This window comes from Nomascus leucogenys, chromosome 16 (genome assembly GCF_006542625.1).
Source record: "Nomascus leucogenys isolate Asia chromosome 16, Asia_NLE_v1, whole genome shotgun sequence".
In the NCBI taxonomy this organism is placed as follows: Eukaryota; Metazoa; Chordata; class Mammalia; order Primates; family Hylobatidae; genus Nomascus; species Nomascus leucogenys.
Window position 1 is genome coordinate 37353499 of NC_044396.1, and position 26898 is coordinate 37380396.

Consider the following 26898-nt stretch of genomic DNA (forward strand, 5'->3'; position numbering starts at 1 on the left):
ATGGTGGAATATATTGACCAATTTCCAAATGCTTAACAAGTTTGCATACCTGGACTAATTACACTTGGTCATGGTATCTATTTCTTTTGATATGTTGTTTGGATTTGATTTGCTAATATTTTGTTAAGGATTTTTGCATTTAAGTTTATTACATATATTGATCCATAGTTTTCATTTTATTTGCATTCTCTTTGTGTGGTTTTGGTTTCAGAATAATACTAGCATTAATAAATAAATTGGCAGTGTTCCCTCTTCTTTCATTATCTGGAAGAAATTGTGTAAGATTCATTTCAATTTTTCTTTAAATGTTTGGTAGAATTCTTTTATCTAGTAAAACCATCTGTCCTGGAGATTGTTGTTTTGGGCAGCTTTTTAATTATAAGCTAAATTTTGACCAATGTCTTTATTGGTTATAGGACTACTTAGATTGTCTATTTTGTCCTGGTTGAGTTTTGGTACTTTGTGGCTTTCAAGGAATTGGTTCATTTCTTTTAAGTTGGAGAATTTATAAGTGACATATCTTTGATGAATTTCTGTCTCGTAGCACTATCCCTTGCTGAGGAGGGGCTGTCAAAACAATCAACTATAATTTTCTATTTGTATATTTCATCTTTCAGTTTCATCTGTTGGTACTTCATGTATTTTGAGGTGATGTTGTTTATTGCATACACAATTAAGATAAATATTTCTTTCTGGTGAATTATCTTTATATCCATATAGACTCTCTTTCCTTGTTTCTAGGAATTTTCTTTGCTCTGAAGTCTACTTTATGAGATATTAATATAACTACTACTGGTCTTCAAAAATTTTTATGTTTATATAGCTTATCTATTTTCATCATTTTCCTTTCAACCTGCCTTGTGTAAGAGAGTTTTTTGTAAGCAGCATATAATTGGGTCATGTTTATGCATTCTGCTAATGTCTACCTTTTGATTTAGACAATGCACATTTAAGGTGATTATTGGTATGTTAGTACTTAAAAGTGGTATTTTATTATTTGTTTTCTCAGGTGCTTGATCTTCTGTGTTTCTTCCTTTTCTCAGGATTACTTGAATGTTGTTTTAAAATTCCAACCTGATTTATTTTTAGTGTTTTAATGTGTCCCTTTGTATAGTTTGTGTCATGGTTGCTCTGGGTTTTTTTTTTTTTTTTTTTGAGAAGGAGTCTTTCTCTGTCCCCCTGACTGGAGTGCAGTGGCGCGATCTCGGCTCACTGCAAGCTCCGCCTCCTGGGTTCACGCCATTCTCTTGCCTCAGCCTCCCGAGTAGCTGGGATTACAGGCGCCCGCCACCACGCTCGGCTAATTTTTTGTATTTTTAGTAGAGACGGGTTTCACCGTGTTAGCCAGGATGGTCTTGATCTTCTGACCTCGTGATCCGCCCGCTCCACCTCCCATAGTGCTGGGATTACAGGCATGAGCCACCGTGCCTGGCCTCTGGGTTTTACAATATACATATATGACTTACAAAAGTTGCTTGGTATCAATATTTTAGCATTTTCAGCTGTGTGTGGAAATCTCACTTCTCTTTAGGTCTTTTTATCTTTCCCCTTTAAACGTCATTTTGTTATGAATCAGAAGATATTATTTTTGATTCAATTATAAAATATAACTTATAAAACTCACCAGGAAAAGGATAGTCTAGTGTATGCACCCGTGTGTACTCTTTCTCGTTTCTTTTACTTTCCTGATTCTCAAAAATTTTTTCTTTCATCATTTTCTTTCTGTTTGAAGTACTTCATAATATTTAAGGATTGACCTGCTCATGACAAATTATTTAGTTTTCTGCGTCTGAGAATGTTTTCATTTCCCCTGCCCTCTTCAAGTATAGCTTAGCTGGATATAGAATCCATGGCTGACCATTCTTTTCTCTCAGCACTGAAAAAATATTGTTTAGGGTTTGTTCAGCGTTTTGGATCTATAGGTTGATATGTTCTTGACAGATTTGTGAAGTTTTTAGTTACTATTTCTTTAAACACTCTTTAATTCCCCACCCCCTTCCTTTTCATTTTGAGACTCCAGCGATTTAAATGTTAGCTCTTCTGTCTCAGAAGTCAGTGAGGAAGACTGTTTTCATTTTTAAAAAATATCTACTTTCTCTCTGCTGTTCATATGGAGTGAATTCTATTGTTCTGCCTTAATGTTCACTGAAGGAATGCTCTTCATCTCTGCTCTACTGTTGAGCCATTGGGCAATTTTTTTTTTTTTTTTTTGAGACGGAGTCTCGCTCTGTTGCCCAGGCTGGAGTGCAGTGGAGTGATCTTGGCTCACTGCAACCTCCACCTCCCAGGTTCAAGCAATTCTGTCTTGGCCTCCCCAGTAGCTGGGATTACAGGCACCCACCACCACGCCTGGCTAATTTTTGTATTTTTAGTAGAGATGGGGTTTCACCATATATTGGCCAGGCTGGTCTCACACTCCTGACCTTGTGACCTGCCCACCTTGGCCTCCCAAAGCACTGGGATTACAGGCATGAGCCACTGCGCCCAGCCTCCATTCAGTTCCTTTTTATAACTTTCTTGAGATTTACTTGTTCATTTGTTTCAATAACATTTTAAATTGGTTGTTGAAGCATTTCCATGGCTATTGCTTTTACATTCTTGTCAGATAATTCCAAATTTGCATTAATATCACTGTTGACATCAGTTTATTGGCTTTTTTTTTTTTTTTTTTTGAGATGGAGTCTCTCTCTGTTGCCCAGGCTGGAGTGCAGTGGTGTGATCTCGGCTCACTGCAAGCTCCACCTCCCAGGTTCACGCCATTCTCCTGCCTCAGCCTCTGGAGTAGCTGGGACTACAGGCGCCCGCCACCACGCCCGGCTAATTTTTTGTATTTTTAGTAGAGACGGGGTTTCACCATGTTAGCCAGGATGGTCTTGATCTCCTGACCTCGTGATCCGCCCGTCTCAGCCTCCCATAGTGCTGGGATTACAGGCGTGAGCCACCGCGCCCGGCCAGTTTATTGGCTTTTTAAATTCAAGTTGTGAATCTCCTAGTTCTTGATATGACAGGAGATTTTCAGTTGTATGCTGAACATTTTGTCTATTATGTTAGAAGTCTCTGAGCCCTATTTAAATCATATTTTATTTTAATTTTTTATTTTATTATTATCATTTTTTTTTTAAGACAGAGTCTCACTCTGTCACCCAGGCTGGAGTGCAGTGGCGCAATCTCAGCTCACTGCAACCTCTGCCTCCCAGGTTCAAGCAATTCACATGCCTCAGCCTCCTGAGTAACTGGGATTACAGGCGTGCACCACCACACCCAGCTAATTTTTGTATTTTTAGCAGAGATGGGGTTTCACCATGTTGGCCAGGCTGGTCTCGAACTTCTGACCTCAGGTGATCCACCTGCCTTGGCCTCCCAAGCTGCTGGGATTACAAGCGTGAGCCACCATGCCCGGCTCAAATCTTATATTTTAGCAGCAAGTCACCCAGTTTAGGTTCAGCACACAAGTTTTGGACTGTTTTTGTGGACTGTGGTTCTGATGGCAGCTTAATTTTCAGAGTCTTTACTGTGTTGTTTGGTCTGCTTGGTTTTTCTGGTTTCCTGGGGGCTCCCACTGGTCCCTGCTGGTGTGGCCTGTAGATTGGGAAAGGCTTCCCTGGGCCAGCTGCCAGGAGGCTCTTGGTGGAAGAAGGATGTGGTGGGACCCATGTGCCTGCGTCCTGGGCAGCCCAGGCGCCTCTGGTCAGGGCAGGAGAGCCCCAGGCCATGGACAACACTCTGAGCAGCTGCTTGCTGTGGCAGGCCCCTTCTCTGGTTCCGCCTCTCACTCCTGTGTGTCTCAGCAGGAAAAGGGCATCTCAGGCCCAGTGGTAAGGAGACCTCCACTCCAGCCACTGATTTCTGGTGGGGCTCTGATGGGCCCCTGCCAGTGGTTCCCCTGGTGCTACTGGAGCAGCTCTGCTCCATCTGGAGGATGAGCCATCTGAGGACCTGCTGGTGCTGGGTCGGGAGTGGAGACCATGACTAGTGGCTGTCCTTGCTGGGTGGAGACTGAGACCTGGCACTGTGCTGCTCTTCTTGGGTCTTGGGCAAACCTGCCTTCCTCTCCTCCCAGAGTCCTCCTGGAGTTGCTTCATGTGCCATCCGTGGGTTCGCAGTTGTGCTTAGTCAGGGGAGCAGGAGCAGGGGGAAGGGGTCTACCCATCTTGTTCCTCCATATGGCTTCTATCTCAGCCCCTTATCGGTAAAGTCATCCAGTGATTTATTGGGTTTTCCATCATGCAATGAAGCAATATGGCTATAAGCCCAGCCCTGAATTCTGACCTCCTGGGCTCCATTCAGTCTGTACCATGGCCTTGTACTGTGACCTTGGCCAGTGCATTCTCTGTTCAGGACCAGGATGACCTTCATACCAGTGTCCTGAGCTGGTCCAGATTTATTCCTGCTGCCATGATGCAGTAATTAATAGTGAGCCCCTCTCACTCCCTTGGGACTTTGGGTTGGACAGTAAGTTATGTGGGTATTTCATCCCTATGGCTGCTATGAGAATTCAAGTTAACCCAGGTGACCCAGGTGAAGTACTTGTAATAAATGTGCTCAATAACTGTTACCTATTGTTATTATTATAAGAATTTGTATCAAAAGTGTTATATGTATATAATACATATACATGTCCCACATCAGTCATTTATTAAGTATTAATAAAGCTCTATTTTTAAATTTTAGTAAACATGAATATAAATACAAGTTCTAATCTCTCCTCCCACACCCTAGTGGGTTGTCCAGTGTGCCCCTGGGTGCCCTGTGTCTGCCAGCTGCAGAAGTGAGTGTCTGGAGTCTGATGCTTACAGGTGAGCACAGCAGGGCAGTGAGTGGCCGCACAGACGCAGGAGGGATGCATCACTGCTCGGTGAAGAATAATGCCACATGGTAATGCAGGGCACTGATTTTGAGGCTCCTCTCCATTAACTTCATATCACATACACTGTTCCCAGGGTTATTCCTTCTCTCAGAGGCTCTTGGGATGTGAAGAGAGCAGTGGCTCTCTTTGCTTTCAGGCTGGGACTTAGCTTAGGTGTCTGGCTGTTGGGAAAATTTGGGAACAGCTTGGCATGTTAATTTAGAGAGGGAAGGATTTGCACAGTGAGGATAAAATATCATAAGGAGAATACAGGATGCAATATGCTGTTTAATTTGTGATATTCCCTAATTAAGATTATTTCATATTTTATGATGCAACATAGTAGCATGCAATTACTCTGCCCCTGGGAGTAAGCAATCTGGTGAAAAAACAACTCACATGATTAATTGACTCGTGGATTGTCCCCTCTTGGCGGAATCTGTTTGAACTTTGTTCCCCTGCTGGCTTATTTAGCACCCAGGCATTTTTAATAGTGACAGAAACAACTTTCTTGGTCGTTTGCTTTGCTTGTTGATTACATTTTTGTGTCAGTTTAATGACATGTAGGACACCGGGCGTGGGGCCAGCTCTGCAAAGGTGTTGGCTTTACCTGTATTTTCTTGCCAAAGGATTTTCTGACAATATGGTTGTTTGGAGAAGACTTAGCAGTCTGTTTTTCAAAAAAGATTCATATTTACAGAAAACTACTTTTTAAAAGTTGCAAATAAAAGTCCTTTTTGCCATTCAGGGAAAGAACTGAAGAAATATTAGTCATTTATGTTAGGAATTATCCCTACCGCTATCTGCTATAAAGTTTTTAAGAGATAATTAACCTTTTCTTCCCCAGTTTTTATTTTAATAATAGTTTTTAGTTATACAGATGTCTTAAAGGGAGTAAATGAGATTCATGGTTATACATTGCGGGAGTCAATGACCCATCAACTAATTTCTTTCTTAATCTTCAATAGCATTTTTCATTTATTCTGTAAAAAAACATTTAAACCAATTAGTTCTCCTCTGAACTATCAGACTTAAAATTGCTTAAATTAATGTTCTTTGTACCCCAGTGAGATACTGAATCTACCTAAAAATGCTTCAGTAATATCATGCCCTAAATGTATTTATTAAGGGCTTTCAGCTTTATCTCTATAGCTATGTATTCTTTTAAAAAGCATTGGAGACCTTTTCACCTATGGAGTTATTTCTATGTTATTATTAAAAGAGCATTCAGAATAAGACATTTCTCAAAAACCTAATACTAGAATTATATCTTGTGTGCACAACTTTCCAAACACCTTTAAAAATATTTTATGTTTTCTTACCTGCCTTTTCTCCCCCCACTGGAAAAACCAAGGCCATTGATTCTATAGTTTTGTTATCCTGATGGGATACTCTACAGGCCAGTGTGCTCATGCACATTCTATCCTGCAAGTGCTTACACATGGCAATTAATTTATGAAATACACAGATATTCAAGAAAAAGTCATTCACAAATAGGAATCGTATGACGTGAAAGTGAAACAAATTGAAAAAAGTTCCATGCTCATGGATAGGAAGAATCAATATCGTGAAAATGACCATACTGCCCAAAGTAATTTATAGATTCAATGCTATCCCCATCAAGCTACCACTGACTTTCTTCACAGAATTAGAAAAAACTACTTTAAATTTCATATGGAACCAAAAAAGAGTATAGCCAAGACAATCCTAAGCCAGAAGAACAAAGCTGGAGGCATCACACTACCTGACTTCAAACTATACTATAAGGCTACAGTATCCAAATCATCATGGTACTGGTACCAAAACAGATATATAGACCATGGAACAGAACAGAGGTCTCAGAAATAACAACACACATCTGCAACCATCTGATCTTTGACAAATCTGACAAAAATAAGCAATGGGGAAAAAATTTCCTTTTTAATAAAATGGTGCTGGGAAAACTGGCTAGCCATATGTAAAAAACAGAAACTGGACCCCTTCCTTACACCTTATACAAAAATTAACTCAAGATTGATTCAAGGCTTAAATGTAAAACCTAAAACCATAAGACCCTAGAAGAAAATCTAGGCAATACCATTCAGGACATAGGCATGGGCAAACAATTCATGACTAAAACACCAAAAGCAATTGCAACAAAAGCCAAAATTGACAAATGGGATCTAATTAAACTAAAGAGCTTTGGCATGGCAAAAGAAACTATCATCAGAGTGAACAGACAACCTACAGAATGGGAGAAAAATTTTGCTATCTTCCCATCTGACAAAGGGCTAATATCTAGAATCGACAAGGAACTTAAACAAATTTATAAGAAAAGAAACAAACAACCCCATCAAAAAGTGGGCAAAGTATATGAACAGACACTTCTCAAAAGAAGACATTTATGAGGCCAACAAACATATGAAAAAAAAGCTCATCACCACTGGTCAACAGAGAAATGCAAATCAAAACCACAGTGAGATACCATCTCACACCAGTTAGAATGGCAATCATTAAAAAGTCAGGAAACAACAGATGCTAACAAGGATGTGGGGAAATAGGAACACTTTTACACGGTTGGTGGGAGTGTAAATTAGTTCAACCATTGTGGAAGATAGTGTGGTGATTCCTCAAGGATCTAGAACTAGAAATACCTTTTGACCCAGCAATCCTATTACTGGGTATATACCCAAAGGATTATAAATCATTCTACTGTAAAGACACATGCACACGTATGTTTATTGCAGCACTATTTACAAGAGCAAAGACTTGGAACCAACCCAAATGCCCATCAATGATAGACTGGATAAAGAAAATGCAGCACATATACACCATGGAATACTATGCAGCCATGAAAAAGAATGAGTTCATGTCCTTTGCAGGGACATGGATGAAGCTGGAAAGCATCATTCTCAGCAAACTAACACAGCAACAGAAAACCAAACACTGTGTGTTCTCACTCATAAGTGGGAGTTGAACAAGAAGAACACATAGACACAGGAAGGGAAACATCATACACCGGGGCCTGTCAGGAGGTGGGGGGCAAGGGGAGGGAGAGCATTAGGACAAATACCTAATTCAGGCAGGAGTTAAAACCTAGATGACGAGTTGACAGGTGCAGCAAACCACCATGGCACATGTATACCTATACAACAAACCTGCACATTCTGCACATGTATCCCAGAACTTAAAGTAAAATAAAAAAAAAGTGATGTGAAAGTGAAGTGTTATGAGCAGCTCAGGTCCGACCACGGGGCACTCTGAAGAATTTGAAAGCCCACATGAGAGGATTAACATCACATCAGCTCTGCACTTAGGGTGCTGGTCAAGGGTGAGGCTATCAAGTAGGCCACTTTCTGGGTGCGTCTCTGATAAAAGATAATTTTCAGAAAATGAAAGTGTGATTCTCATATACATACAAAAACAAACACATGAAGATTTTATTTTACTTGTAATCAGTGAGGGAACCAGATGTTAAAAGCAGTCCAAAGGAAAGTAAAAAAAGCACAAATTTATATGGAGTAAATGAACTGAATTGCAAATGGAGGCAGAACTGATTTTTCACAGGAACCCTGAAGTCAGCTGAAATTCTACAGAACACTACAAGTTTGCACATCCATCCCTTGCCTGCTGTTTACTAAGAGGTGCAAAATAGCTCGGTGACAATGAACAAGGTAAAAATCAGACCATTTGGAAGAGTGTGCTATAGACAATGCAACATTTCTTCACTGAAGCACAAAATTTTTTTTGCTACTCCATCCATGGGTTCATTTTCATTCCTTGCCCCCCCTCCATAAGTGAATTAATTCAGGGAAGGGAGCAAGGGAAAAATCATGCTTGTGTAATCCTTCACCTCACTGGGAACAAACCAAACAAATGAATACACATTGTTTCTAATTCACTTGATGAAAGGCACACTTGAGTTATAACGGGAATGGCCTTTTCATTATTAGTAATAGCGTTTTATTACTCTTCCAACAATACATTGAGGCTGTTGCATTACTTTTGAGTCCAGCTAACTACTGAACCAATACCCTACTGAAGAAAGATCAGAAACAAGAAGAAGGCAGGAAGTAACAAAGCTTCGTAAATGTAGTGGTAGATTAGATAAAATAGTTACAATTTTACATTATGTATAAGAAAAACATTCCCTGTAATATCTTCTCACATATAATTTGAGTGCATCCTCTAAAGAGACCCATGCAGAGTCCATGTCCCAGTGCCGTCCTGCTCTGGTCTTGTGACCTGGACATGCCTCCTCTAGACCAGGAAGATGGGATTTAAAAGTTGGGGACTTTAGTTCACAAGTTCCAATCTTTTCCTCATCCACTGCTTCAGCATACAGTGGCGGTTTCTGAGGGCAGCTTACAGGTAAAGACAATTTAAAATGCTCTCAAGAATTTAGCCTTTGGTCAGCTTCTGGGAAGGGGAGAAATGGAAGAGAGTGTTGAGGACCTAGTTTTCCTTCTTGGTAAGAAAAACAGGGTGCATGTAAAAAAGAGCTTAAGGAAGTTTTGAATGGTGCATAATAACAAATTCTAGCAGACAAGATGAGCTAGTTGATGGGCTCAAGAAGGATCTTGAAACCCTGTCATCTGACTGGGCACTATATCTCACACCTGTAATCCCAGCACTTTGGGAGGCCAAGGCAGGCAGATCAACTGAGCTCAGGAGTTTGAGACCTGGGCAACACAGTGAGACCCTATCTTCACAAAAAAGAAAAAAACATTAGCCAGGCGTGGTGGCACATATCTGTAGTCACAGCTACTCTGGAGGCTGAGGCAGGAGCATCATTGAGCCTGGGCGATGGAGGCTGCAGTGAGCTGTGATTGTGCTACTGCACCCCAGCCTGGGTAACAGAGTGAGACCCTGTCTTTAAAAACAAAACAAACAAACAAAACCTTTTTTCTCTCATGGGTCTGGTGCTCTAAGTCTGAGGAGAGATCTGCTCGGGGCCTCTTTTCTTAGATAGGAGCTTGATTAGGTGTCCTGACTGCTGAAAGCCACTTAGAGCTTTGTTTTGTTACAAAACCTACTGAATCTTGGTTTCCTCATCGAGTAAATGGGGATAATGATAAGTACCTTGCAGGGTTGTGAAAATAAAGTGAAATAGTGTATACAAGGCAAAAGCAGACTGGTTCTCATTCACCAGTGACTCAGGGAATGCAGCTGTGACGGAGGCCTTCCTGAAGGAGGGTGCTCCTGCGGCTCTGCCTGGCTCAGGGATGGGATGGGAAGTGGCCTGGCACAGGGGAAAGGACAGGCTTTGGACATGGAAGAGTGCAGATTCACATCCTGGCTTTGTCCCCAGCAAGCTACAGATGTGGGCAATTGGCATCTCACTAAGGTCACCATCAATGCATCATTTCTGAAATGGAGATGATTCTGCCCCCCTAGTGAGAGTTCAGTATGAACAAAATAAGTTTAGTAAGAACAGATTAAAAGCTCTGGGCACATGATGCGTAGGAGATGGTGTCCTGTCACCATCATGTTCCTACTATCACCGTGGTGATTCAGCTACCTCCTGCCAGGCCGGAAGTCAGCCATGCCATTGCTCTCTTCTATTGGTCTTTGTGTTCCATTCCCAGTTCTCTATGGAGATCTGGCACAATGACTGCTCCGCTGTGCTGCCTCTCTGACCTCGTGGTGGATGGTGCAGTACTTGCCTCCCTCCCTAGCCCTTGGCTCCCAGGCGGGGCAACAATGGGCCTTGGGCCTTGAGCGCCGGGCACCTGGGGGCTCTCAGCAGAAGCTGGGGAAGGCATGTCAGTGCTCAGAGGTCTATCTGTGATTGTGCGCAGAGGGAAGAAACTACACCCTGCCCTATTCCTGGACAAAACTTGGCAAAACCATCTCTTGAAGTCGGAGATATGAGGGCAAGCTATTTAACTTCTCTCAGCCTCGCTTTCTGTATCATCACAATGAGGATTAAATGTAGCTCATTGATGTTGGTTATAGTCTTCTGACCAAGCTGCTCCTGGGCATATAAAACAAGAGCTTACTAAACGGCGACTCCAGCAAGCCCATTGTCGAACTGGATTCCCTCCGTAGGTCTCAGGCTGGAGTGTACACACGTGTGTCTTCACAGTCAGCCCAACACAACACTTATGGCAGAGGCCCCTCTTGGCAGGGGGCACATTCTCTCATCCTTAGGACCTGACTCGGGTACATGCTGAGAACAGAGAAAGCAGCTCTCATTGGAGGTTTTTCCTCAGCATCTCCTCAGGGTGTCCTAAAGCCACCCAGCACATGGTCCACCGTCTTTCCCTTGAGCCTCTCATGGTTCCAGCAAAGTCAAAACCCAGGAGCAAGCTCTTCCCCACTCAAGCTGTTACCTAACCTGCTCTCTGATCGTGCAGCTTCTGTTGTGAGAGGGTGCAGCCTGATAGGTGAGTGCCAGCCACAGCTCTCTGGGGGCAGGAAGGGCTTCTGTCTCCTGCTGTGCCCTGCATTCATGCTGCTGGCAGGGATAGTTTTACTTGGGCCACTGATTCCTGAAATACAGCACTTGAGCAAAGCTGCATTCAGTTCAGGGAACAAGGAGATATAGCCAGAGAAAAAAGAGAGCACCCTGGGCTTAAATTGTGGTGATGAAGATGATTTTTCAAAAGGTTCCTGGCTGGGATGATCTTTTTGGTTGGGTACCTCGCCACCTGTGTGGCTGACCTTTCCTCTGGAATTTCCTTGTGTTTGAGGCCACTGTGGTGCAGTGAAGTGGGGCCTGGCTTGGAGTCTGGCGTCCTGGGTCTAACTCAAGGTTCTGTCTCTCTCTAACTGCGTGATCTGAGATTATTTATTCATTTATTTATTTTGAGATGGAGTCTTGCTCTGTCACCCAGGCCAGAGTGCAGTGGCGTGACCTCAGTTCACTGCAACCTCCGCCTCCCAGGTTCAAGCGATTCTCCTGCCTCAGCCTTCTGAGTAGCTGGGACTACAGGTGCGCGCCACCACGACCAGCAATTTTTTTCTTTTTTTTGTATTTTTAGTAGAGACGGGGTTTCACCATATTGGCCAGGCTGGTCTCAAAGTCCTGACCTCGTGATCCACCTGCCTCAGCCTCCCAAAGGGCTGGGATTACAGGCGTGAGCCACGGCACCCGGCCTGAGGTAATTTATTTAACCTTTTTGGTGCTCCATTACCCCAGCTGCCATAAATGAGAATAATAAGACTTATGACTCAAGTGTTGTAAGGAATAAATGAGAAAATCTGTGAAGTTGCCTGGCACTGAGCAGATACTAAATCAAAGTTCGTTTATATATATATTTTACTTTGCCAATCCTCGTGTTGACATGAATTTTTCTAGGACTTTATTTTTTATTCCTATTAAATAGCAGTACTTTTATTATTTATTCTATCATTATTTATGATGGCTTTCTACTCAAGAGCCTCTATCCCCACACTTTGTGGCGACGCTCGGATCCTGAGAACTGAAAGCCCGCCCTCCTCTGTACGTTAGCATGGCACTGTGCAGGTCCTCTGCCATGAAGGCCTGATTTAATTTTTCCACCCCATCTCCTGCCTGGAAAAATAGTTTGGCTGTTTATTACAGGAGCTTCCTCAAAGACGCATCAGAGCTTCAGTGGAAAACATCCGCAGTTCATGCTCTTAAGACTCAAAGGTGTCCCTCAGCTCAACGTCTTCACCTTGCTGTTTCCTTCCGTATCTTGGACAGGTTTGTCATGATCCTTACCCAATTCTAACTATGCCCTGCTTTAAGCCAAAATTTGCAATTTTCAGTCAATCCTGACTTCACCTTCCCGTCTCTCAGTTCTGACAAAGCTTGCAAGGTGGCCTTCTCCCTTACTGCAGTAAGTAACAAACTCAGCTTCGCTGTCCCAGGTGGTATTGTTAATATTTGGGGAGCCCAGCGGCAATGATTCTGGAGGCTGGACTGAGACTCCACAGCCATAGCCCTTAGCTGGTAGACGAGCCCTCCCCAGGCCTGGGGCTCCTCATCACGAATCCAGGGAAAGTAGGTGCACTCGGGAGAACGCCAGTCTCACAAATGCCAGGATCTCAGATGCTGAGTTCATTTTATTTCCTAGGAGTAGGAAGTGCTTTTTAGATCTCCATTGGATGTCTGATTGGATTTGAGAAATGCTGTCCTTGGTGGAAATCTGACTCATTATTCACCCTCCGGTTTGCCTCTGCCTGTTTCTGTCATTTTTTGTCATTTTTGTTGTTTCCTACTAAGAGGGACCTTGATAGGAACCTATTCCTTGGGCCACCCCCAGGAGCTGGGAAGTTCCGACATTTTCCTGTGAGACAAGCATTCTTTGAAGACAGTTTGCCCCAGGTCAGCCATCAGCATATCTGCAGGACTTACCCCAGTCTTGCCTCCTTTTGTGGGAGGCAGAGTCTGGTTCTGGGAGATATGGCCTCTTCAGGCCTCTCTGTTGTTCTGGGGCCACAAGCCTTGTTGGGGGTTTGTAGCTGGATGGCCCATCTGTAAGGTTGGGGGGTCCGGGGCATGTTTTTGACAGAGCATTCCTAGACTCTCATGCATTTGTCTCAGCCTAAAGCCCAGGCTGGCCTCCTGCTTCATGAATAATGTGTTTATGTTACAATGCCAATTTGTGGGCTTATCTTTCTAAATGGCGTGCTTTCACTAGGATGTTTGTTAAACTTTTGATATGATCAAGAGAGTTTGAGAGATGTATTTGAAGAAAAAAGGTGCAAAATTTCAAACTTCGGTAATCTTTACTTTTTAATTAGTATGAGGAAGCATCAAAAAAATTTAGTTTCCAGAATCTCTTCCTTAAGAGATTCTATGACTAAGGCAAAAGAAAAAAAAATTGGAAAATTTTAAAATTGTGTCTTTTAGAACTTGAACCTAACAGCCTACTATTTCCTTGCCACACCGTCCTCCATTTTTTCTGCCCCTGTCTCTCTCTTTGATCCACTCCCTTCCCTCCTGACAAGCCAGAAACTCCCAGGACTCAGCTGCCTCTTACAGTCAAACCTTCAGAACAGGAGCATTTGCTGTTGATCAGAAGCCCTGGTCTTACTCTGAGCTGAGAGCCGTTGTGAAATTTTTCAAGAGCTGGCTGAATAGGGAGACATTTGCAGAGGGATTTAATTTTAGGAATTATAATCCAGGGCTCTCTGATATATATATCAGTTGATTCATTATTAGTGAGGACCTCAGTTATAAAAACTGGGTGGAAAAAGCAGGATGAGAAGACCCAAGGAAGATTTTAAAAATCTCGAATTTCACAGAAACGAGAGGGGTTTAGAAAAGCTGTCAGTGTTGGAAAAGATCTGTAAAAGACTATATCCGAAGTCTTTCCTATGAAGAGAGATGGGACTTTGACCAGTCCTGTAGGAAGAGACAGGACTGGGGATGGGGGCCTCTGACACTGGCAGGCAGCCTCCAGGGTGGACCTTGAGTCAGATGGGTCCCAGCTCCCTCCTTGCTTTTTGTAAGTGTTATTAAGCCAGAAATTTTTGGGGATTCATCTATAAGTGCAAACTGGAATGAGAAATAAACCCAGCAACAGAACTCCTTGCTAAGCATCTTGAAAACACCTTAGAATGGAAGCAAAGTAGAACCTGAGTAAATGCACGGCTTTACAGATAAACAACCAGATGCCCCTCCCTTTGTGGTTCAGCCTCAGGGGAGGGAGTCTCTTGACAAAGATGCCCATGGATGCTGAAACAGAAAGGATGCTGAAACAGAAAGGATGCTGGAACAGAAAGGATGCTGGAATAGGAACCACCCTGTCTTGGCTAAGAAAACACAACATACATAAAGAGTGAAACAACTGATTCATACACTGCTCAGAGGGAATTTTCAAGGCGAAGTTGATCTAAAGGTTAAAGGATCTCTTCCAGCTTATAGAGATAAATAAGTGCAAGTAGTGGATCAGAAAAGCTATGGCATGTTGAAATCTAAGTGAAACTTGCTTAATTTTGATGAGCTTGTTTCTTTGCTTTACTGTTTATTGTCATCTAAATTATGAAGGAGTATTTTTTCTGTGTAATCTGTCAAAGTACTGTCTTGCCAGCATACCTTTTTGGGCTTAATCAAGTTACCTTCTATGTTTCTTTCTAAGCATTTTATTGTCACTTTCAAATAAGTAGCAATCCCCTGCAGTTACAGAGGGACAAGTGTATTTTAAAATATTTCAGCTTCCTGAACACCATCTAATATAAATGCAATATGTTTTTTTCAAAGTTTAACACACAATTATTTGATTTTTTTTGAAGTTAATGACTGGCTATTTATTGGTCAATCTGTACCGCCCCAAGACAGTAGATCTATCGAGGTGGTTGCTGGCAACGATTGGGGTGGAAATGAGCATCTACATGCGCCAGGCTTTGTGTTAGGAGCTGCACACTCCACACCATCTTTACCCTCCCAGTGACCTGCCATGGGCCCACCTTGTTTTGCAGATGAGGAAACCGGCTCTCAGGTTAAAGGATTTCAGACCCATGTTTGTCTTCCTGTCCTTCCCCAAGTGCTGGGCACAGTGTGGGCTGTCCAGGGACACACAAGCATTCACAGACATGCAAGAATGTCACAGAGTATTGTGACATTCTTCGGGAGATGCAATGATGTACTCACAAGGTGTGTTGGGAGCATTCAACTCCTAAAGAAGGTAATGGGCCACCTAAAAATGTGGCAACCAGCCTGCATCTTAGGTCTCAGCTGAACTAGACGGTCTGAAGTTCCCTCTTCCCCAGAGACTTCTCAAGGGCTCCCCTGTTGGGTGCTGCCCCTGTCTTCTTGTTTGCCCGGAAGGCCAGCATGTGGAGTTAATGGTCCTCATCTTCTGCTGCTATTGCCCTTAGACCACCAAGAAGTGCGGGCCGATGTCACCCTCTAGTCCCATGGGGGATTTTGCAAGCTCCCCGTCTGTGCCTTGCTGTTCTTAATGGGCTCCCTGCAAGGGTTCTTAGGGTGCTCTTTAGTGTAACTCTCTTACTACGTTCCTGATCTGATGCCTGGGGAGGCAGAGGGCATTCTCCCATGCCACACAGGTGCATCTCCATGTGTCCTTTTCTGTGTCAGCCTAGATGGCAAAAAGTCACTTGAGGTCTTCAACTTTCTCTTACATCAGAAGGAACTTGCTGTCCTTTTAGAGGTTGCCCCACAGGCAGTCCAATCTTTCTCTTAATTGGTTCTCTCAGGAAAACATGAAGTCTTCATGCCAGGGAACTGCTGGCTCACCATGAATTCCCAGAGAGAAAATCAGATAAGGTGGATCTGGGATATTTAACACGCACACACTTTAAATGACTGGATTCCTTGCAATCCTCTCAAGTCTTCTTCAGGGTAGCTTTTCTTAAAATGAAGAAAGCACTCACATTGTTCTCTGTCTCTCTTGCCCTTCCCATCTTTTGCTCTGTATTTTCCTAAATACTGTCCCATCAGGTAGCTATTAGGAAATGTGCTGGAGGACATCTGAGATTTGGGAAAGCAAAGCCCTTCTCAACTGTCATGAATTTAATTTAGGTTACATAACTTTTCCTTGGGCCTCGGCCAAAGAACATTTTTATTGGGAATAAGTTATTACTACTAAGTACTACATTCCTAATACTTTTGGATATTTAAGAATCTTTATCAGAAGCAAGTGGGAGACCAGTAACTTTTGGTCCTTTCCAAATAAAATAACTTTGTTCAAATGTAGCATGAATTTATTTCAGTGTTATGACAGATTTTAATTGTATTATTTACAGTTCACTTATTTGTCTCTTAGAGGGGATGATACCTTGAGAGAAAGTTTAACTGAATCAGATGTGGACAACTTTTCAGCATTTCAGGACAAAGGGTGCTTCTCACCCTGTGCGGCTCTGCTGGGGCTGGTGCCGTTTGACCACCTTGGGCTGTTGGGAGGGGCATCATGGAAGAGATTTGGAGATAAGGTAAGGCCAGTGAGTCAGCGCTGGGCTCTAGACGCAAGGATAAGGGGCTGCATAGCATCAGAGTAAATCACCTGTGATGTTAAAAAGCAGTGCTGAAATCAGCATCTATCCAACGAAAATAAGATCTTTTTTGTTTTGAAAACATCGTAGGTTATAGAAGCCACAAAACATTGAATGAAAATAAGAATTCTTTTAAAAATGCAAAGGGAAGGCCAGGTGCGGTGTTTCATGCCTGTAATCCCAGCACTTTGGGAGGCCGAGGCGGGCAGATCTCTTGAGGTCAGGAGACCTGGTTAATATGGCAATCTGGTTAATATGGCAAAACCCCGTCTCTACCCAAAATACAAAAATTAGCCGTGCGTAGTGGTGCGTGCCTGTAATCCCAGCTACTTGGGTGGCTGAGGCATGAGAGTCATTGGAACCTAGGAGGCGGAGGTTTCAGTGAACTGAGATTGTGCCACTACACTCCAGCCTGGGCAACAGAGTGAGACTTTATCTCAGAAAAAAAAAATGCAAAGGGAAGTCTATTTTTCTTCCAAATAATATCTCATATGATATCATCTGAACATTTTGGCTTGGGTAGCTCTCTGCTTTGCAATGGAATTAATTTTATTTTTAAAAATTCATTCGTCTCTAGGTAATCATTGCCCTCTGCTGATTCAGGCCACTCTTCAGGAGTAAGAGCCTTCATTTCAGGTTTCAGGAAATCTTTTTTTGTTGTAAAATGAATTCACAGTAAAACAAAATGACAGTTGATAGATTCTTTTATTCAGAACTTACAAGTTCTTTATAATCATGAATACATTCTTACTAATTTGAGTAAATGGCCAAACCTCTGATAGTCACAGGCAGAAACTCCGGGTCAGAGAAAGCCCAGGTTAGCTGCTGTGGGTGTCACTCTTTCTCTGTATGGTCAGAGCCCTTGTGAACAAGGGCCTGTTTGCTTTGCTTGCAGAGTAAAGATGGTAACTGTTCCCAGTAGATTAGATTTAGTGTCTGGCCACATCCTTAGTTTACAATGTTAAACAACAGAGATCCTGCACTAACCTTGCAATGCACTGTCATCCTCAAAACTTTAAATTGAGTTAAACGAGTAGCACACAAGAGGTATGTTGTTGAGAGCCACATCTGTTTTATCAGCAAATGTGTGACATCAGAGCCATCTTCTCTGCCGCTTTTAACATCCCATAGTTGCCTCAAAGGCAGCATAACTGAGTAACATTAAAAGGTGTATGTAGCTCAAGGTTGCTGAATCAGAAGCCTGCAAATATTGTTTATTAATTAACGAGGCTCATTCAGGTGCATCTGGATCTCTCTGTGATTGTTCTAGTCATTGTCAGATCGGTGTTTACTGAAAGCCTTGTCTCAGCTCCCCAGCCTTTTTGGGCACAAACTAAAAGTACTGCATGTTCATGAATGTCGCTCTTCAGTCGCAATTCCACTTTCACTGCCCCAATTAAAGCTTTGAAACATGCTGTAAATTTACCCATGCTGCCATCGAAGTGTATTTGGAGGGTAAAATAAAAGAGAAATTCTGGTCCTGAACAAAATACCTGAAATTACAGTTAGATTAAAAGTCATTTACAAAGAAGCAATGCTGAAACAGTCTGGCTGGTGACCCCAAAACTGCCACGTAGGGTTTGTTTGGGTAAACCTGCCAATTTGGCTGTATTGGGAATATCAATTTGATGAGCTTTGCCATTTTCTTAGGCATAGCATGAGGCCCATAATTGCTTTGTTTCCTTATGCAGGGAACACCAACTGGTGTTAATTGGAGTTCCTAACTGGATTAAGACTGGTTCAGAGAGAGGTTGTCTAGTCTTTTGGTGACTGTGTTCTGAGTTAGGGGAGAAGGCACGCAAGAATGCAAACCTGGTTCTAGTAATGCCTCCTATTTTTATGTGCTGGCTGCACTCACATGGGCAGGGCTGATGGTGGACTCAGTGCCAGCTACAGCGGCCAGTGGAGGATGGGGCCAGTGCTGACTTCTGTCTGTGAGAACATTGCGTGAATGGGGATGGGCTTTTGGCAAAGCAGCAGGACAGGACGGGATGGCTGGGAGGGGCTAACTTCGAGAAAAAAGCGATACAAACCGTGTACTTACCATCTACATTTTGAAACCTCTGACTTTGCATCCCTAAAATCTAAAGTTGGCCCTAACAAATACTCCATTGGGAGAGAATTTGGGTGAAGTCACCATGGATGGCTTACTTGTGCTCTTTCAGGATGGCAAATGGCATTTCTTATCTCCTCCACACTAGTCTTTTCAGTTGCTTGCCAAGTTTAAGGGGGAAAAATCCCTTAGTGATTTAAGCGTTACATAAAGGATAGCTTGGTTGGTTAACATCAAGAGCAGTGTGCTAGCTTCTAAACAAGTTTCTTTTCAGAAAGCGTTTATGCATGCTTTGTAGGATAGCACTGCTAGTAAATACCCTTGATTTAATGCCCTCTGTACACCTTGACCTCAACATCCCCGCTTTACTGACTCATTTTTCTGCCTAAGCGCACCAGTATATCAAATAACAAATGCATTGTGTTTGCTGAAATTCTTTGGTGTATGTTTGCAAAGGTGCAATGAATTCCAAATTAAAAAATAAAATTCTCTGAGGAAAATGTTTCTTTTCCTATGTTTAAGGTTTTGCATCTTGACCTTCAAAGGGAATTCAAAAATTGGCACATGGTAAAGCCAGAGCTCCCGTGTGATTCCACACTTCTAATCCTAAAATTCTGTTTTCATTTATCAATGAAATCAGGAAATGCTGTGCCACTGATAACATTTTGACTCTCTAAGTGTCAGCATTAGATCAATTTTTTGGCTACGTATTTGTAATTGTGTAGATCAGAGAGCCAAGACAAATTCCACTCTTCACTAAGTGTGGAGAGAGGAGCATTAAGCATTTATGCTATAAAAGTCGCTTTCCCTTTAACCTGACATTTGCAGTTTGTAGGAACAAATTTTGTGTCCCTGTTCCGGGAGACTCAGTGGATGCCACAATGGTGTGTCTCAGTGCTTTGTGGTTGGGAACAAAATTTCATGGTCAGTCACAAGTGGAAAAAAGTTCTTCTGCATGACAGGCGTGGCCATGCTAGAGGACTGTGCCGTGGCTTCTGCAGCCGCAGGGTAATGTCACCAGGCACTTAAATGAGCGAGGGCAGCGGCTGGTGGAATCTCTTCAGCTGTTGGCGCTTCATTTCGGGGGAGAGCTTGTTCCCAAGTGCGTGAGTGATTCTGTGCCAGGACTCATTCGTTATGACAAATGCAGTTCTTTCTTATATTTCTGAGTATGGTGGGAGCTACAGTGTTTGCACAGGGCACCTGTCATCAGCAATGATTCTCTCCAGGAAATTTCCAGCGCGTTGTCCACAGATGCTTCTCTAGAGGTAAACATCCTCTCGGGGGAGCTGACTTCACTAGGTGACTTTCTGGGGCTGGAACCTGAGCTGATTCCCCCGAACATTCAGTCCTCTGCACAGGCTCCCCTCCCCCCACCCCCCACCCCCGGCTCCCCATTCATTGCCCCAGTCACGAATTTATTCCCTAGCACTCATTGTGCTGCACTTTGTTTTAAGACATGACTTGTTTTTCTTAAGAATTCCTTATATAATACGTGGAGCTTCTCAGATCAAACCTCCATAATTGCATGCTGCATAGAAAACACAGAGAAGACAATTAAACAAATATGAATTTGTATTATTTCTATGAAAAGATGCTGCAGCGACTAAGTGTAACCATTTAGGCTAGCAGGTTAGATAGCCCGCATTTTGCTATGAAACACACACATCAGTGACACACTTTAAACACAATGTGTTTTAAAATGCAGGGATGCCGTGGATTGCAGTGAGTCAGGGATCCTGGATGGGCAAGCCGGGGGAGGAGTCCAGTGCCCAAGCTGTAACGGCTCTGTTAGTTCAGATAAATCGCACAGCCCTGGTCCCGGATCCCCAGTCTTCAAAACCAGAGTGTCCGGTTACATTTTATAAGTAGAAACTCAGATTCAAAGGACGCACAGAGATAATCTAGCCTTAACTGGAAGGCCCTTCATACATACTTTTGATATTTATATGCTTTATTTTCACAGGCACTTTCTTCTGCCAGTCTTTTTGTAGGTCAGGGGTTTGAAGGACGGTGCCATGGTCATCCTTCCCAGCGCAGGGCCGGCGTGGCCCTGGGTGGCTGCATCATCCCCCGGAGGCTGCCCTGCCCGGGCCGTGCATGATCTCACAGGCGCGCTGCCAGGGGCTCTGCTGTCGCCAGCCCGGGCTCCGGGCGCTTGGGACAGCTCGCCGGACAGGACAGGGTGACTTGTAATTTACTCCCGCCTGTGTGCGTCTGTGGGGCGGTTTCTCAATCAGTGCAGGGCTTGCTGTACAATTCCATGTTTAACTAGAGGCATCTGGTGCCTCTGCTGCTGTTTACTGAAACCCTTCGTTGCACTTCATAAAGCGGTTGGCCGGGGGCTGTTCTTCCTCAGGCGCCCAGCCCGCCCCGCGCTGGCCGGGATGAGGCTGTGGGAGCGAGGTCTGCAGGGCGGGCTCCGCGGGCCTGTTTGGACGGATGCAGATGCTCTAGCGGATTTGCTTCTACTTCAACCCCTGGGCTGTCTTAATGGGATTTGGGCCTCTTGGTCAATGCCAGTTCAGAGAACCATTAGACACTTCCTGGAATCTTTGCTTCACCAGGAACCGCTTCACGTTCTGTGCCGGGGCTCCTGCCGGCTCCCGGCAGGACTCGAGGTCCCGGCGAGGGGCCCTCCGTGTCCTCTTTCCCTTGGCGCCACGTGGGTCTTTTGCTAACAGAACACAGCCCCTTCCCAGCTGGGCGGTCCCTGCAGTCCAGGCCCCCCTCTCAGCCTGGGGATGCAGCCTCGCCAGGCGCTCCTTGCCACCCTTGCGAGGGACACGACTTGCTTTCTCTTGCATTCCACCGCCCCCCTGCTCATTTGAGCACTTTGGAAACCCGCTGGTGGTGGCTAAGGCAGATGGAGGCAGGGCTGGAAGGGGAAGAAAAAGCCCAGGGAGTAACTAAGTGTCAAGGAACTCATTGTCTGCTCTCCACCTGTTGTTATTCTGGTCCCAATCAACCTGCTCGCCAGGCTGGAGCCAGCGGCCATCTGGAAACACTGCTCTGTTTATAAACTTGGCATGAAGCAGCACTCCCGGGCCCTGACCTCCCACACGAATCTGGAAACAATTAGAGCAAGATGATAGGCAGGCGGGGAGCGCTCCGGGGAGGGGAGGGAGGGGGCGCCGCAGAGGGGGCGAGCAGGAGGCAGGGGTGGGAGGCCGGTGGGGGAGGAAGTTGGGATGGATGTGGGAGGAGCGGCGGTGAATAGGGACTGGGTGGTAGGGGGGCAAGGGAAGCCTGGGTCTGGGCTGGAGCTGAGGGTCTGGGAAAGAGTCTGGGGATATCTGGGTCTGGGCGGGGTCCGGGTGGGAGCCAGGGATGGGGTGAGCCAGGGGGAAGGGTGGGGATCCCCAGGACGGTGGTTTTGGGGGCCCCTGTGGGTCTGGGAGAGTCAGGGAGGAGTCTGGTGAGGTCTGGGCCCTGCTGGGAACTGGGGACGGCCAGCCCTCCTGGGGTGTGAGGACCAGGAGAGGGGCCTGGGCTGTTTGCTGAAGATAGTGTGATGGCAGCCAGGTCCCACACTGCCCTGCGGCCTCAGCCTCACAGGGTGCCCTTCCTGGGACCCCTTCAGGCAACAAAACATACGGGGTGGGGGGTGGGGGGTGGAGGGAAGGAAGTCATTCCTGCCTGTGCCTTCGCTTTGAGCAGCGAGCAAGTGGACTCTGGTGAATGAAGTTCTCTCTCACCTTGTAAGGAATGCATTGTAGGGTTTCAAGTCATTTTATTAGTTTCAGAAACACATTCTTGAAGAGCACTTTTTAACCAAAGGAAGTTTAAGCGTGTCCCGTTTTGCTGGAGAAAAATCCCAGAAAAGCTGAGATTCTTGGGCCATGGGGGGACATTCCTATACTTGCATAGCGCACAATCTAATCTGTGTAGACGCATGCCATGTTTTTGTGTCTGGGGAGCTGATTCAGGCTTCCAGAGTCCTGAGTATTCGTGAGGTGAATGGGTCTTTTCCTCTTTTCTCAAGAAACAATCTCTTTCGCTCGCTTTTTTCCCTGCAGTTTTGAAATGTGATTCCTAGCTCCGAGTCGATGCTGTTTTCACGCTCAGCTGGGTTTCTAACTCCTGAAATATTAATCTGTGGGAGTTGCTGGCAAACCAGTAATTGGCACCAATTAACAAGCTCCTCGTTGGCCAAATGATACTTGAAGAGGGAAGTTGACTGTGCAGGTCTTCTTGGCTCCTGGGGCTCAGGCCCGGCGGCCTCTCCCTGGCCTCTTGTCCTGCTTCAGATGCACAGAGCTGCTGATCTCAGCTGGGAACATTGGCCCCGAGTGCATCTGCTTAGATATTTAAGAAGAATTAATCCGTGGAAAGCGGTGCCATCAACCGACACTCGTCCTCCCGCCCTTCCCTGCCCTGTCCTCGCCTGACTGGCCTCTTCCCTACATGCTGTTCTCCACGTTGCCTTCCCGTGAGCTTTCCTTCTTGCCTAAACACATTTTCAGCTCCATGTTTCTGATAGACTGGTTACTAAAATCCAACCCAACAACGTGTAGGACAGCCAAGTGTATAACATGCATCAAGGTGAAAAAATAACCAGCAAGGCCTGCAGAGGTTTGGGGCACAGCCCACAGGGCGCAGCAGTGGGAGCTGCACCTCAGTGGTGCTTGTTGCCCCATGGCTGCAGCTCCGCACAGGGCTCATTGCTGTCCCTGGAGAGGCTGAGTCTGGTAAACCAATTTTTCCCTTTGAGTCTTGTTGCAATTGGATGCATTTGAACTATAATATAAAGTATTGTGTTTATTTAACCCTGCAAACGGATCTCCTTTGTCTTTGTGAACTGGCTGGGCAGCTAAAGACCCACGTTCCTTCCACAGTTAATAAAACTATTTATTTTTCTCTGTGCTTATAACTTTAATTACACTCAGACCCATTTAGTCTACTTCAGTTTTTCAAACCACCTAAATTAAAAAAGAAACAGCTTCTCTCAATGTGCAACATAATCATCATCTTTAGATTAAAAGACACAAATTGAAAACGCATCTTGTCAGTTTTGTCTTCAAGGCGTCATCTTAAGTATTGTCCATTTTCAGACCTGGAGCTGGTAGAGATGTGAATGGATTGGGCTGTACTTCCTCCTGAGAGAAAAGATTTATGCTTTAAAGGACTCCATTACTAAATTTCACTCTTATTAAAATAAAACAAAAAAGCACCACAAAACAAAAACCAAGCCAGATCTAGTTTACTTTATGGAAGACTCTCTACATTCTCTCAGATATTCAGAATATGCTTGGGTTTGCATATGATCAGGAGCTGGAAGCTGAGCTTCCTGGGTAAGGCCCCGTCCTCGACGCATCTCCCACACAGTGGTTAACACAGTTTCCTTCTGTGTCTGTAGCTCCTCACAGGGTTTTCATGAACATTAATGGCATTTCTGTAAAGTGTTTTGCTCCTTCTGAGAGAAGTAAATGCAAATATCAGCATCCAGGAGCTCCCTGAATCTCCGGGCAGCCGCCTTACAGACTGGAGTTTCATCCTTCAGCTAATGGCTGAAGTGTTGTCTAGTTTGGCCTTCTCTTGAATCTTCTCAAAACAACATCTATTCACATGGTGCTTAAAAATGATCTTTTGTGATTAAGAACACCATGGCCTGCTCTTAGTTCAAAGCATTCATCTCCATTATCAGAGATTTGCTTTCTTCTCCTTCCCCATGGGCTCTCTTTAGGGAGCCCTTACATTTTCCTCTCTGGACAGATTCATTGCTAACCGCTGCCTCCTCTGTTCCTGTTTGCTACCTTTTGGGTTTTTCCTAATTTGATTGGTAAGATTAAATCTTTGCTCCTCCCTCCATATATAAAAATTAAAAATTGAAAACCAAAACTTCAAAGCAAAACAAAACCTAGATACTGTCTAGAGAATTATTTTTTATTTGATTACTTCTTGAAATTTCATTTCTACATAATGTGTTGTTACAATAACATTTTGCTTCAATGTTTGGCCCAAGAAAGACTTTACAAAATGATCATCTTTGTGACTTTCTCATTGCGTAGTCAGTAGCTAGTGGGGAACTATTTGCTGAATGGAAGAGCACAGCTTTTAGGTTTTCTCTCCTGGAGAATGGAGCTATAGAGGAAAGTAGCTTTGAGGTATTCCCTCTTTCCAGAAATGTGCAGCTATGTAGCGTGGATTAAAATTCTAAAATTCATGACCTCGAATCCCCATCTAAAGACTGGACATTTTATCCCTGCTCCAATCTTGTTTCTGGGGAGATGTTGGAGGGAAGCAGAGTTAGAAGCATTTCCAGCCCCCGGTGCTGCTGTGTGGACTCTACTGGCTGTTTGATGACCAGATCCTTTAATGGAGGATGATTTTTAAGGGAAATGTAGGACTAGGCCCTCTGTGGGTTAGTTCCAATGATTGCTCACCTCTTTTTCAGAGGAGTGAGTAGTTCCTGGAACTTTGCAGTTGTTCACAGCAGTTCAGACTCCTGCAGCTACAGATAAGCAATGGATGAGAGTGGGCTCAAGCCCACATAAGACTTGCATGTGGTGCTAGCGATGCTTGTGTGAGCATGGCGTGCTCCATTAGGGCTTCTGTAGGAAATGCTCCATAAACCTGTGGTGCCATGGTGGAAGAGCTACGTAGGGAATGCCGAGAGGGCTGTCTGTGTGATGGTCCCTCTGCCTGTCTGCCCTTCTAGATCATGCGCATCATGTCTGCCTCCTTCGCCACTATACACCTGGTTCCTAGCATATTGGCTGGTGAATTGTAGGCATTCAGTAAAAATGCGTCAAACGAATGAATGGCCAGGGACATTTTTTGCTTCGAGAAATTGGGAAATATAGCAAAAATAGCAGAAAGTCCAAGTCTAAGCTGGAGGGATAGTAATCAAATAATGTTCTTTCTATCTCCTACCGTTCCACTCGAAGGAGGCTTTGCCACGTAAACATATTTGTCATTATTACTATTATTGGGAAGCAGCATTATGCTACTACTAGTGGTGGTAATAGGAACTGGAATTTTGCAACGGGGGTGATGCCTGCAGACATATTGTTATATCATCTTCATCTTGTGTCCTACAGGCTTCTGGTTTTGGTTCTACCGGAAAAGGGCAGGTATCTACTGAACAACAAAGATTTCTCATTTTGAAATTCAAATCCACTTTTGGTTTGGCAACTTAATGTGCCGGAAAGCAAAACTTTGCACAGAGAGAGAGGAGAGAGAACACACACACACACACACACATGCATACACAAACAAACACATTTTCTAAATTCCTTGGCGTTTCAAGCATGGGCGATTCAGAGCATAGAGTGTCACCCACCAGTGTCAAGAAGTTACCACCGTGGTGGTGCTGCTCCAAGGAAAAGGAGGGCATTGACTGAGAGGTCAGAGAGCCCAGGGCCCCGGTGCTTCTGGTACAGAGGTCTACAGAAAGAAGGTAGAGCCTGTTTCAGTTCTTTTTTTTTTTTTTTTTTTTTTTCTGAGACGGAGTCTCGCTCTGTCACCCAGGCTGGAGTGCAGTGGTGCGATCTTGGCTCACTGCAAGTTCCACCTCCCAGGTTCGAGCGATTCTCCTACCTCAGCCTCCCGAGTATCTGGGATTACAGACGCCCACCACTACGCCCAGCTAATTTTTGTAATTTTGGTAGAGACAGGGTTTCACCATGTTGGCCAGGCTGGTTTTGAACTCCTGACCTCAGGTGATCTGTCTGCCTCAGCCTCCCAAAGTGCTGGGATTACAGGCGTGAGCCACTGTGCCCAGCGTATGACAATTCTTACTAAGAGCTTAAGGCCTACCTCAGGTACATTGCTTTAGAAACATCCAGATTAGCGTGGGGAGCCTGGAGAACTCGAGGGCTGGAGGCATCCCCATCTCTCAGGATATGAGGGCTGTGGCTCATGGGAGCCCCATTCATAGTCACCAGGACATGGGCCCTGTGCATATCCCTGGCCCATGGGCAACACCAGAAAGGCTGGTGAGCCCAAGTCATCCAAAGGGGAATGTTTGAAACAATCCTGGTGGGGGCTGTGAGGACGCTGGACAATCACAACTCTGCTCACACCTTTCCTTCTTTGCTGGTTTGTAGAGGTAGGGAGTGACAAGGATTGTGGACTTCCGAGGGCAGGG

The 26898-nt window shown here is 44.4% G+C and overlaps 1 long non-coding RNA gene across 1 annotated transcript in view; it reads left to right on the plus strand.

Annotated features, from left to right (window-relative positions):
• Window positions 1-26898, plus strand: part of LOC115830635 — a 148602-nt gene that overhangs the window by 8700 nt on the left and 113004 nt on the right. The gene's annotated exons all lie outside the window — the stretch shown is intronic.